This window comes from Saccopteryx bilineata, chromosome 1, assembly GCF_036850765.1.
Source record: "Saccopteryx bilineata isolate mSacBil1 chromosome 1, mSacBil1_pri_phased_curated, whole genome shotgun sequence".
Lineage (NCBI taxonomy): Eukaryota > Metazoa > Chordata > Mammalia > Chiroptera > Emballonuridae > Saccopteryx > Saccopteryx bilineata.
Genome location: NC_089490.1, coordinates 42014408 through 42027238, shown reverse-complemented (window position 1 = coordinate 42027238; position 12831 = coordinate 42014408). Strand labels below are relative to the sequence as shown.

The following is a 12831-nucleotide window of genomic DNA, read 5'->3' as shown; positions in this document are numbered from 1 at the left end:
CCGATAGTCCTTGAGCAGTACTTAATATTTCTCTCATCCTCAGCTTCCTCAGTTAGGCCAGACCTGCATGAAAACACTAGATGACAGATATTATATCTTAAATATCCAACACATTTCAAACATTTTCATAGTATTCAAATGAAGTAAATTTTCTGAGGGTGACACTCCAACTGCTTTATGTATTGATGGTATTTTATAATATAAAATATGATTAAAATTATTTGTTCTATTTTACAAATCCAGAACATATGAGAAAAAATAGGATGAGAACATTGATCATTAACAAAATGACAAATATCACTCACTAGGTTTTGTTCAATTTAAAGGTAATCTTTTTATGCCACAAATGGAACTTCTATTCAAATTTTGCTGACAGGGTGATCTTCCTATTGATTCTTACGCTTTTAGTGAAAATTAAATTGCATAGAAAGTGTCACACTGCAGATGTTGTGGTTAGGCTACTTGTAATTTGTAGATAATGTAAGCTCCAAAGATCACAATCTGTGGTATATATATGCTAAATCCTTGAATCATCTTTGGCTTTCACATATTTAATAACAAAATTTCCAAATGAGGATGAAACAGAGGAAGGCCAAATACTCTGTTCAGATCTTTGTATTTAAATCATGTGGAAGTCAAGGCAATTTGCTCATTGAGAGCAGCAGAATTTCTATTTGAAAATTATTTCTATTCAAAGCTATTAATGACTTCCAAAGAATAAAGGCAAAAAATTGAAGTGAGTAATTCTGAATCCTACCGTCTTTAAAGGCAAAATGTTTCTTTCAAAATAATTTAATTTCTACCGCTGTCTACAGGCATAACAAAAACAGATATTAATGGCCAATCTCAGCAAATCCAGGTGACTTAAAAGGCATGAAACTGGTTTCATGGACTTGAAATAATTTTAATCCTATTCAAGTTAAGAATTCCTAAAATTATTCATAAAAAAGTTTTATTCAAATACTAAAATATGATTTCTGTTTATGTATAAATCATGCATTATTGTACATTTTTAAAATTATATTTAAAAAATTTGATTCCAAAATCAGGAACTACTTCCAACAGCTTTTCAAAATAGAACTGTTTGGGAAATAGTAGTTATAGTTCTACATAGAAATATAATAAACACAAAATGTAATTTGTTTATGAAATGCCCTATAAATTCTTTCTTAAAAATATAAATAGTTTTCTTCCTATTTTCTTATAAAACTTGAGGAAATAAATTAAAATAACTGAGGTAGCCTGCTATAGCTCAGTTGGTTAGAGCATTGTCTTGAAGCGCAGAGGTTGTTGGTTCAATCCCTGGTCAGGGCACATACAGGAAGAGAGTGATGTTCCTGTCTCTTCTTTCTTCCTCTCTCGTAAAATCAATAAATTTAAAAAATAATAATAACTAAGGTAAGTTATGAACTACTGAGTGGTGTGGAGACTGGCGTAGAAGAATGGGTGCACTGTAGACTGAGTTGGGTTTAATTAGACCGTTCTTTATTTAGACTTAGGTCTTAATCTGAAGACAGTGAAGCACATTAGAAGGAATTTGAGGATGATCATGGTGAGAGGCAGCCTAGAAGTTACCATAAATATGAAGGTTGAATGAAGTTTGTTAGCAGATTTTGATATCTGGGGAGGAATACAGGTACCAGAAACATTAAGGGGAACAGTGATAGAGCTTCTGCAGTAATCCAAAGAAGATATGACTAAAACAGCAGTAACTGAAAAGCAATAATGAAAAACAGTGTGATGAATTTGAGATATTTTAAAATGTCTAAAGGGGCCCTGGCCAATTGTCTCAGTGGTAGGGCATTGGTCTGGTTCAATTCCCAGCCAGGGCACACAGGAGAAGCGACCCATCTGCTTTTCCACCCTTCTCTCTCTCCTTTCTCTCTATCTCTCTCTTCCCCTCCTGCAGCCAAGGCTCCATTGGAGCAAAGTTGGCCTGGGTGCTGAGGAGGGCTCCATGGCCTCCACCTCAGGCACTAGAATGGCTCTGGTTGCAATTGAGCAACACCCCAGATGGTCAGAGCATTGCTCCCTAGTGGGCATGCCGGGTGGATCCCCGTCGGGTGCATGCAGGAGTCAGTCTCTCTGCCTCCGCACCTCTCACTTCAGAAAAATACAAAATAAAATAAAACAAAATAAGAAAATAAATGGCCCTGGCCGGTTGGCTCAGTGGTAGAGCGTCAGCCTGAAGTGCAGGAGTCCCGGGTTCGATTCCTGGCCAGGGCACACAGGAGAAGCGCCCATCTGCTTCTCCACCCATCCCCCTCTCCTTCCTCTCTGTCTCTCTCTTCCCCTCCCGCAACCAAGGCTCCATTGGAGCAAAGTTGACCCTGTCGCTGAGGATGGCTCTGTGGCCTCTGCCTCAGGTGCTAGAATGGCTCTGGTTGCAATAGAGCAATGCCGCAGATGGGCAGAGTATCACCCCCTGGTGGGCGTGCCAGGTGGATCCCGGTCAGGTGCATGTGGGAGTCTGTCTGACTGCCTCCCCATTTCCAACTTCAGGAAAAAAGAAAAAAGAAAGAAAATAAATGAAGTACCAGAGGAAAAGAAATCCTGGGCTCTAATGCTCATGGCATTGGCACAAGTCAGAAATTTTCACAGGAGAGCTGATTCAAGTTGAGTCAAATATGGTTCAGAAATGACAAGTTTGAGGTTTTGGCAGGTAATTAAATTGGAAATGACCTCTGATAAAGCTGTCTCCTGCACCTAAACTATATTCTTTCTAGTTTTTGAAAGTCCAATCTAAATTCTAAAGGCCATGGACCACAATAATTGTTCTTTTTTGACCACTTTACAGTGCTTGCTTCTCTCCAATATCAGCAGGAAAAAAAAAGCTTAAATAAATTTCTCATTTGGGGTATATTTTAAATATATTCCTTATTTCTATTACTTTGGTTCTGATTTCAAAGCCAAGAACATAATATCTACAATGAATACCTGTTCGCCATTACCAACTCATGTAATATCATACTGAGACACTTTCTAGAAAATAGAGTTCCAAAACATACATTTTGTATATAAAATCAGTGTACTCAGGATACTCTATCACACCGAGATGCTATATATAAGCTTTTTAAAAAATTATTTTTATTTATGTATTCATTTTAGAGAAGAGAGAGAGAGAGAGAGAAAGAGAGAGAGAAGGGGGTGGAGCAGGAAGCATCAACTCCCATATGTGCCTTGACCAGGCAAGCCTGAGGTTTTGAACCGGCGACCTCAGCGTTCCAGGTCAACGCTTTACCCACTGCACCACCACAGGTCAGGCTACATAAGCTTTTAATTACAATCTTATGAACTAGTGCATAAAACTTCATAAGATTTTATTTTTACAATATGACCTGAGACTAAGAAGAAGGAAAACAGCAAGAATCATGATTTTCTTTCAGCCAATTATTCAACTTATCTTATATAAATTCCATATATGCCATCTACAGCCATTGTAACATGACATGAACTAAATTTACTTTTTGCTAATGAGAAGAAGCACGTGGCAAAACTGAGTCCTATTCCTTGCCTCAGTCCAGTCCTATGCTTTGGCAAAAGCTTAAAAACAGGATTTATTGTATGAGTAAGTACAAAATATCTTGCTATACACTGAAGCATTTAATGGAGATTAGACATTTTAAAAGTTCATTATCATTTACTTCGTAAAATTTTCCTCTTTACATTAATTGTTTTCACTCTGTTAACTATGCCTTACATATGGCTAGAAATTTAGAGATAGTTGTCCTTCAGTATTCATAGGACCTGGTTCTAGGACCCAGGAGACACCAGATCCTGTGGATATTCAAGTCCCTTATATAAAATGGTGTACTATTTGCATATAACCTACACACATCCTCCTATATACTTTAAATCATCTCTAGATAACTTACAAAATCTAACAGAATGAAAATGCTTTGTAAATCGTTGTCATACTGTGTTGTTTAAGGAGTAATGACTAGAATGTAAAGGGTCTGTGCATGTTCAGCATGGGGACAACCATCATAGGCCTAACTATCAATACATAGCACACATCAGCAACAATTAACTTCTTAGCATGCTTACTCTTGCAAGAGAGACAGACAGGAAGGAGAGAGATAAGAAGCATCAATTCTTAGTTGTTCATTGACTGCTTTCTCATATGTGCCTTGGCCGGGGGGGCTACAGCAGAGCTCAAGCCAGTGACTATGAAGTCATATCTACTATCCCATGCTCAAGAGAGTGACCGCAATCTCAAGCTGGTGAGCCTGCATGCAAGCCAGAGACCTGAAGGTTTCGAAACTGGGTCCTCAGTGTCCCAGAACAATGCTCTATCCACTGCATCAGGCTTTCCCCAATATTTTTGATCTACAGAAGGTTTTATTCATGGATTCAGAAGGTGGACTATACATGGGAATAAAAGTTTAAAAGGGAGAGGCATTAATTTGAATGATTTTGAATAATTTAAAAGAATAATTCACTACACCAACTTCTGGGATCTTCTAATAACTGAAATATAAGGATTATTTTAAAAACTAAATTAGAAATTTAACTATTATTCACCAGGATCTCAGCATGCAAGTTCATTTAACATTTTTAATCGAAAACATCCCAAAGTTATCAATCAACATAGTAAATAAAAACATAAAAATACATAAAAAATAGATTCATTTGAAATAGTAAAAACTTGAAGCATTAAAATATACTTTACATATTAATAAAAATTGTACATACAAAGATGTATACTCTAACAAATGCATTAAACATCTTAAAATATGTGTGCTTACTACTTATCTACTAATCACTTCAACATTAGGATTCTGCTAAATATATTAGTTATTACTGTAATATTGTTTATTGCCTAAAATGTGTTTATATAAATTTTAAGAAAATTCTATCATAACCACGTATATCAACTGTCAAGAGTTTTTTATTTCAATTTATATTAATAAGTTGAAAACTGATTTTAATCAGTTATTCAATTTTGCCTATAAATTTCAGCTGAAATTCTACTGTAAAAATTCTCAAATCTTCTTATTCCCTTTTTAATCAAATCCCTATAGCAAAGGAAAAAAAAGGGACACGAATTAATAGTAGTTAATCCTTTCCAGTGTTTGTGTGTGCACGGAAGATCAGTGTAAAAGACGGTTACTGCTGTGTTAACTTTTATTACTCCAGCTGTTAACCAGATGTTCAAAACAAGTAAATTGCCCTAGAATGTTTTTCTAAATTCTTCTTCTTAGTCTGTTAAATTATGCAAATGCTAGAATATTTTTAATCATCTACCTAAAGTTCTGCTACAAAATTAGACTGATATAAGAATTCTGGAGTGCCCTGACCAGCCAGATGGCTCAGTTGCTCATCGTCTGGAAGCACAGAGGTTGCCAGCTTGATTCCCAGTCAGGGCACATACAGGAATGGATTGAAGTTCTTATCTCTCGCTAAAATCAATAAAATAAATATTACAAAAAAAAGAAAAAGAAAATTCTAGAGTAACTCAAATTCAATGCCCTTGTCAAAGTATCCAAATAATTAATATTGGGGCTAAAAGCATATGACATTGTTGTTTTGTAATAAAACTGTAAGGTGTATAAAAATCAATAAGAAACGCACACTAAAGATCTATTGATGGGAAAATATGCTTTCCTAGCACACATAAATGTATAAGAAATTCAAGAATATGTAAAATAAAGAGAAAATGGAAATAAACCTTAACTGTCCTGATATATATAAACTAGTCAAATAATTCCTCTTGAGTTATCTTTTCTGCATTATGATTCACATTGACCTACATGAAGTCTCTGAATTCCCCTTTTTAGAATACATGAAATACTTATTCTTTTATGAAGAAAAATAATTTTGTTTTGATTACATCCTCTCAGAAAACTCATATTCCCAAAAACACTGATTCACTATCACTCAAAAAGAAAAGCTGTCGTGAGCTTGATTTTCAGTATTTCAGTATCATCACAATCATGAAAAATAAAACAAAGAATGATTTTAGTCAGAAAGGGTCAGAACTTTTGCTTTACCCCAATAGAGTAGAATTTATATTCTGAGCCCAGACAAATAAAAGTTGAGAATTTTTAAAAGAACTTACTAAAATTAAATTAAAGACAGATTAAATAAAATAATCCTTGAGCTGGAGTATGAACTTTTTACCTCTATATCTTTTTATAAGGATCCTGTATTCTCCAGTATGAGATGCTTAATCTAACTATAAACTATTTTTGTCTAATATAAATGACACCTTACCAACTTAATATCATTGTAATGCAAGAAAAGATCATTGTAATTCTAATTTTATTTTGATCTTCTATGATAATAATTACAGAAAAAATAGGTGCTCCATTGTGTTAACGTGGAGCTAAGTGAAGTTCAAGGACTAAAACTGCAGTCTTTACCATATACATTCCTGTCACTTAAGAAATGTATATTTTTATAGAAAAAAAATAAAATCAGTAAACGTGTACATATTTAAATTAATTGTAAATATAAAAAATTATAAAAATGTATATTTTTGAGTAAAAAGTATTTCATAAGCATTGCATGTCTCAGAATGTCAAAATTAATATTTGCCAATTTAATCACTTGGGAGAGATAAGATAGAAGAGTTCTTTGAATAACAGACTTGATTAATGAAGAAAGCTACTTTATGAGTGAGGATCTACACATAGGCTAGAGCTTGGGAAAGGCTAAGAGCTGGAGAAAACATTCACAGATCAGACTACTACTAAATATCAATATATATAAGAAAATATACTTTGGAGGGGTTAAAAATAAAACTTTATACTTTAAATTATATATATATATATATATATTTTTTTTTTTTTTTCATTTTTCCAAAGCTGGAAACGGGGAGGCAGTCAGACTCCCGCATGCGCCCGACCAGGATCCACCCGGCATGCCCACCAGGGGGCAATGCTTTGCCCCTCTGGGGCGTTGCTCTGTTGTATCCAGCGCCATTCTAGCGCCTGAGGCAGAGGCCACAGAGCCATCCCCAGCGCCCGGGCCATCCTTGCTCCAATGGAGCTTCGCTGTGGGAGGGGAAGAGAGAGACAGAGAGGAAGGAGAGGGGGAGGGGTGGAGAAGCAAATGGGCGCCTCTCCTGTGTGCCCTGGCCGGGAATCAAATCCGGGACTCTTGCACGCCAGGCCCACGCTCTACCGTTTAAATTTTATATTTTTAAACATCTCATAGTTACAAAGGACTGCATGAATTAAGTACCCTTTGAATTACTGAAACATTAGATTGTATTTATCTTTACACAGGGGCGGTATATTGAGAGAATTAAGAGAAGGGCTCATATTAAGCTCCTCCACTTCGCACAGTCTTAGTGAGCAAGTCACTTTAGCCTCTTGGTGTCTCAGGTTCCTCATCTGGAAATTGGGGGGAATAGCAATAGCTATAGGGTTCTTAGGAAGATTGAGAGAGTTATCTAAAATTGTACCTGACACACAGTAAGGTATTCATAAGTATTGCAGCTATAAAATAAATACACAGTTGAATAAACCCACCAAGAAATAATATGAAATGTAAGCTTGGTAGTCTAATTTGTTCCATTAGGATTCTCTTCAAAATATCCACTATCCTTGGTAAATGTCTATTGATGGATTTCTAAAGTGGCCAAGTTAACAGAAAATTGCTGACTTTAGGGGTTAGGGCATACAATGCCCATAGTAGGAAGCTGTAAATCAAAATAAATACTTAAGCTGATAAAACCTGAACTAAGCAAGATTTGTTCTTAGAAGTGTGAATATAGTTCCACCTTTTAATTTTGCTATCCTGTTCAAATGCACAAAACTGAATAATTTAAGGAAGTGTTGACCAAGTATTAGGTTACCTAAAAGTCTTCACAAGTTGATTACTTTAAATAGAAAGTAACCAGAGGAATTTTTTTATCTACTATATTTGATGAAGAATCCCATCGGAACAGTACATGGCCAACTGCTAGGTCACATGTAGCCTCTGCAATATTCCCATGTAAGAGCTGTAAAGGACAGATTCCAATCTGTACCTTTTTCAGGACTGATACAAAAGCATTTTGTGAAATTATGATATTCTATCCATGTGTTCCTACTTTAGTCTGTTTCAAAGTTTACCCTGATTCAAAATTTACCTAATTTGTATTTCTTAAAGATTAATTACTTGACATGTACAGAGACCCTTGTTGATTTTTTTTTATTTTTATTTTTTGTATTTTTCTGAAGCTGGAAACAGGGAGGCAGTCAGACAGACTCCCGCATGCGCCCGACAGGGATCCACCAGGCACGCCCACCAGGGGGCGATGCTCTGCCTATCCGGGGCGTCGCTCTATCGCAACCAGAGCCACTCTAGCGCCTGGGGCAGAGCCAAGGAGCCATCCCCAGCACCCGGGCCATCTTTTGCTCCAATGGAGCGGGAGGGGAAGAGAGAGACAGAGAGGAAGGAGAAGGGGAGGGGTGGAGAAGCAGATGGGCGCCTCTCCTGTGTGCCCTGGCCAGGAATCAAACCCGGGACTTCCACACACCAGGTCGACGCTCTACCACTGAGCCTACCGGCCAGGGCAAGATCCTTATTGATTTATATGTAGTTTTGCTCCCTAAATAAAATAGTTCTGTAAAGTTACATTTACTCTCAGACAGCTTTTTTTTAGCCCTTGGAACGAGTTTTCAGCAAACATCCATATTCATCTGTAGCCTTTCTTCTCTAATGCTAACTCTTGACTTTTTTAAGAAACAAAAAGAAAGAAAGAATATGTTCATTTGCAAGCTATTTTTCTGACATAAAGCGTGGAAGCTGATATGAAGTGACTCATTGTATTTCTGAAATTCATCTATAGGTGAGGAAAGCTAGAACAGGGTACAGTTGAAGGTAACTTTTAATTTACAGTGAGGAGCCTAAACTTAAGGTTTTCCATTATCTTCTCTTTTATTATTTTTAGAAATAAGAAGAAGATGAGCAAGAGAGAGAGAAGAGGGGAAAGGAGCGTGAAGCATCAACTCATAGTTGCTTCTCATATGTGCCTTGATCAGGCAAGCCCAGGGTTATGAACTGCTGACCTCAGCATTCCAAGTTGACACTTTACCCACTGCACCACCTCAGGTCAGGCAAAGGTTTTCCATTTCTTAAAAAATTAAGAGTATTGCCTGACCAGGCAGTGGTGCAGTGGATGGAGTGTCTGACTGGTATGCAGAGGACCCAGGTTCGAAACCCTGAGGTCGCTGGTTTGAGCACAGGTTCATCTGGCTTGAGCATAGGCTCATGAGCTTGAGCATGGGGTCACTGGCTTGAGTGTGGGATCACAGACATAACCCCATGGCTTGAGTCCAAAGTCACTGGCTTGAGCAAGGGGTCACTCGCTCTGCTGTAGACCCCCATTCAAGGCACATCTGAGAAAGCAATCAATGAACAACAAAGGTGTCACCATAAAGAATTGATGCTTCTCATCTCTCTCCCTTCCTGTCTGTCTGTCTCTGTCTATCCTTGTCTCTCTGTCTCTGTCACAAAAAAAAAAAAGAGAACTGACCACCTTCACATTATTTGTGGATTAATCTTAAAACTGTTTTTGTATAGCCCTGGTGCAGAGGTTGCCACTTTGATTCCTGGTCAGGGCACACACAGGAACAGATTGATGTTCCTGTCTCTCTCTTTCTCCCTTCCTCACACTCTAAAATCAATCAATAACACTAACACAATTGTTTTATTTTGTACAGATTACAACTTACTAAAAAAATAAGAAATGTGCTAGAGAGGATCTCTATTTTACACACACACACACAAAATGCGGTCCACAAATATCAAGCAAAATGCCAAAGGTAACAAAGCTGGTGGAAGGTAGAACTGGGATTCACACTGAAATGTTTGATATGAAGCCCAAGATGTAACTGCTTTTATTGATATAGAAAATAAAAAGGAAAGCCAAGAAAATAGTGTTTTCCATAAGACAGAAGATTAGAGCCTTACCTAAAAACGTCAAGCTCACAATCCAACAATTGGTGACATTATCATCATAGTGTAGGACCGTTAGTACATGTACATACATGCCAATGAACCATTACACTTAATACACTTAACTGAATTTACAGGATGATATTGGCAATCATGACATCAGAATTTTTGGATGCCACTTTCCATTTTCTAAACGGCTTTCATGTACAGTACAGTTTTACTTTCCCACAATGTTTGTAACTGAGCTGAGCAAACTAAAGCTCCCTGAGAGGTGATGTGACTTGCCTGGAGTTACCCAGACAGTAGAGTGGTCCCTCATCTATCTGCGAAGTAGTGACCTTATATGTATTTTATTATTTATATATTTTTTAAGGCTTTATAAACCCCACCACACTCTTATAAACCTTCCCCACACTGTTATTAACCTTTCCCACACTCTTATATACACTTCCCATGCTCATAAACACTTTCTATACTCTTAAACCTACATAATTTCAACATATAAAATGCTATATGGGTACTCACCAGTGAATATACTACAACTTGAGTGATGAAGATGATGATGACTTAATAGTCTTTTAATATGTTTTAATATTTTTATATTGTTTTCATTTTTTAGCCCAGAAAATGCTTATTTTGCCATAAAAATAATTAAAATAATAAATATATAAGAATACCTATGTACTGCAAAATCCCACGATTTTGAAGCAAAAATCCACGATACTAAATTAGATATATACAATTTAAAAATCCGAGATACAGTGAGACCGTGAAAAGTGAACCACGATATGGTGAGGGACGACTGCAAATCTCATCCAGAACGCCGTTGTTCAGGTTTGTACTCCAAGGTCTCTTCCTAATACAGAGCACTACCGAGTTAAAAATTTAATATCACATTGCACAGTCTCCTTTTTGTAATGGCAAAAGTAAAAGTTTTTATAACATGGAAAGTAAAAATAGTATAATTTTTTGAAAAATGTGAATTTATATTTCATGGATATTTTCTTACATTATGCCTTAGAACAAATGTTAAAAAGCAGACAGCAAGCAGAATACTTTGCTAAGAGATCTGTTGCTGCTCAGAAGGAAAACGGGACTCAGGGGCAGGCCAAGACATAAATGACAGTTTGCTTTGTTTTTTACATGCTTACCTATCCTTCCAAAGAAATTAGAATACAGATTTTAACTTGATTTAACCAACGAAATGTGAATGCATTTAAACTATAATGTTATGGAGGAAAAAAAACTAGACTAAAAGGACATAAATACGTTCAGGAAAGCACCCAAGATGAGGTTGCTTTGGTGGTCAAAATACAATGGACACTGCTTTCTGATTACAGTGGAGAGAGTCTTTCAGGAGAAAATCATTTAGGGCAATTACCCTCTGCCAAGCGATCTGTGAATATCACTGACTAGTGCATTTTAAAAGGAAAAAAAATGGTGATGTTGTGAATGAAGTGGCTCATTTTTTAAATGTGGAATAAAGGAGCACAGGTATGGCAGCTTAGCTGTTTTCCTCAGGAACATGAGTGTCCAGCGGGAATAAAGGATTAAAGACAAAAGAGTGCATCTCTGTAGACAAACCGATCCAACAGGCATTTTAATTTCTCTAAGGTCAATTAAATAAATTGATTACTTTTTATTATGAATCAAAATTTTATTTGTGTTAAAGAAATCTAGTATAGTAAAGGGTTCTAGAATCATTCACCCAATTGATAGTTACCATTTACTGAGTCTCTACTACAGTGTGTCATGTTTATTATTTTACATTAAGTACCTCATTCAATCTCTGATTTACATCACTAAAATAGTCACCACTTCATGAACAAAGTAACTGAGATTTAGAGAGGTGTGTCACATCCTTAGGGCAATGACATAGAAATGGAGAATATTATTTAAACCAGGAAGCCTGACTCTTATCCACTAAAATCTGAACCTGAATTTACAGGTGTTGGAAATGTGGGATCCAACAAGTAACAAAGTTGTAAAGGAGGAAAACAATCAACTATTAAGGAGAATATAAAAGACCACTAATTTGTTATAACACGATATATTTCTTTTTCACAAATATAAGTAAATTGTTCACTTTTGAAGATTACATTTGTTTTCAACTTTTTGAAACTTGCTTGGCAATCATTTACCCTTAAGCCCTAAGTAAACCTTTGATTTCTGATATCTAATGATCCACAGAACACTGTCCTGAATATATTGATTAAAAAGGCTCCAAGTAAAATGTCAAACAAAGAAACTTCAAGTTTAGAGCTTCCATTGCAAAAAAGTATTTTTATTGTTTGTTTTTCAAATGCTTTCTTAAGGAACTCCAGTTAAATTTATATTAGCAAACTTTCAGGTAGAAAATGCAGTTTAGCCTGACCAGGTGGTGGTGCAGCAGAGCGTTGGTCTGGGATGCGGAGGACCCAGGTTCGAAACTCGAGGTCGCCAGCTTGAGCGTGGGCTCATCTGGTTTGAGCAAGGTTCACCAGCTTGAGCCCAAGGTCGCTGGTTGAGCAAGGGGTCACTCGGTCTGCTGTAGCCCCCAGACAAGGCACATATGAGAAAGCAATCAATGAACAACTAAGGTGTCACAACGAAGAACTGATGTTTCTCATCTCTCTCCCTACTTGTCTGTGTGTCCCTATCTGTCCCTCTGTCTCTGTCACACAAACAAAAAAAGTAAATGCAATTTAACAGGGAACATATTTGTAAACTATTTTTCAATATTCATCTTTCAAATTAAATATGCATTTAATATTTGTAAGCATTTAATGCCATAAGTCCATATGTGAGTGATTATTATATGTGTGTGTCCTACATATCAGATATAAATATGTGGACAGCAAACTGACAATGCACTCTATCTGTGATTTTTCTTCAGGACACAAAATTCAGTGTTTTCATTTTTGTTTTCTCAGTTACTCAATGGCCTTTGTACCCACTTTG

At 36.5% G+C, this 12831-nt stretch overlaps 1 protein-coding gene and 1 non-coding gene across 4 annotated transcripts in view; one reads left to right on the top strand and one right to left on the bottom strand.

The window, feature by feature from the left end:
* The window catches only part of ADGRB3 (adhesion G protein-coupled receptor B3), a 788922-nt gene that overhangs the window by 758512 nt on the left and 17579 nt on the right, over positions 1–12831 (bottom strand). The window lies entirely within an intron of this gene.
* Positions 2151–2226, top strand: TRNAF-GAA (transfer RNA phenylalanine (anticodon GAA)). The gene has a single exon. It is a non-coding gene; the product is annotated as a tRNA-Phe (tRNA).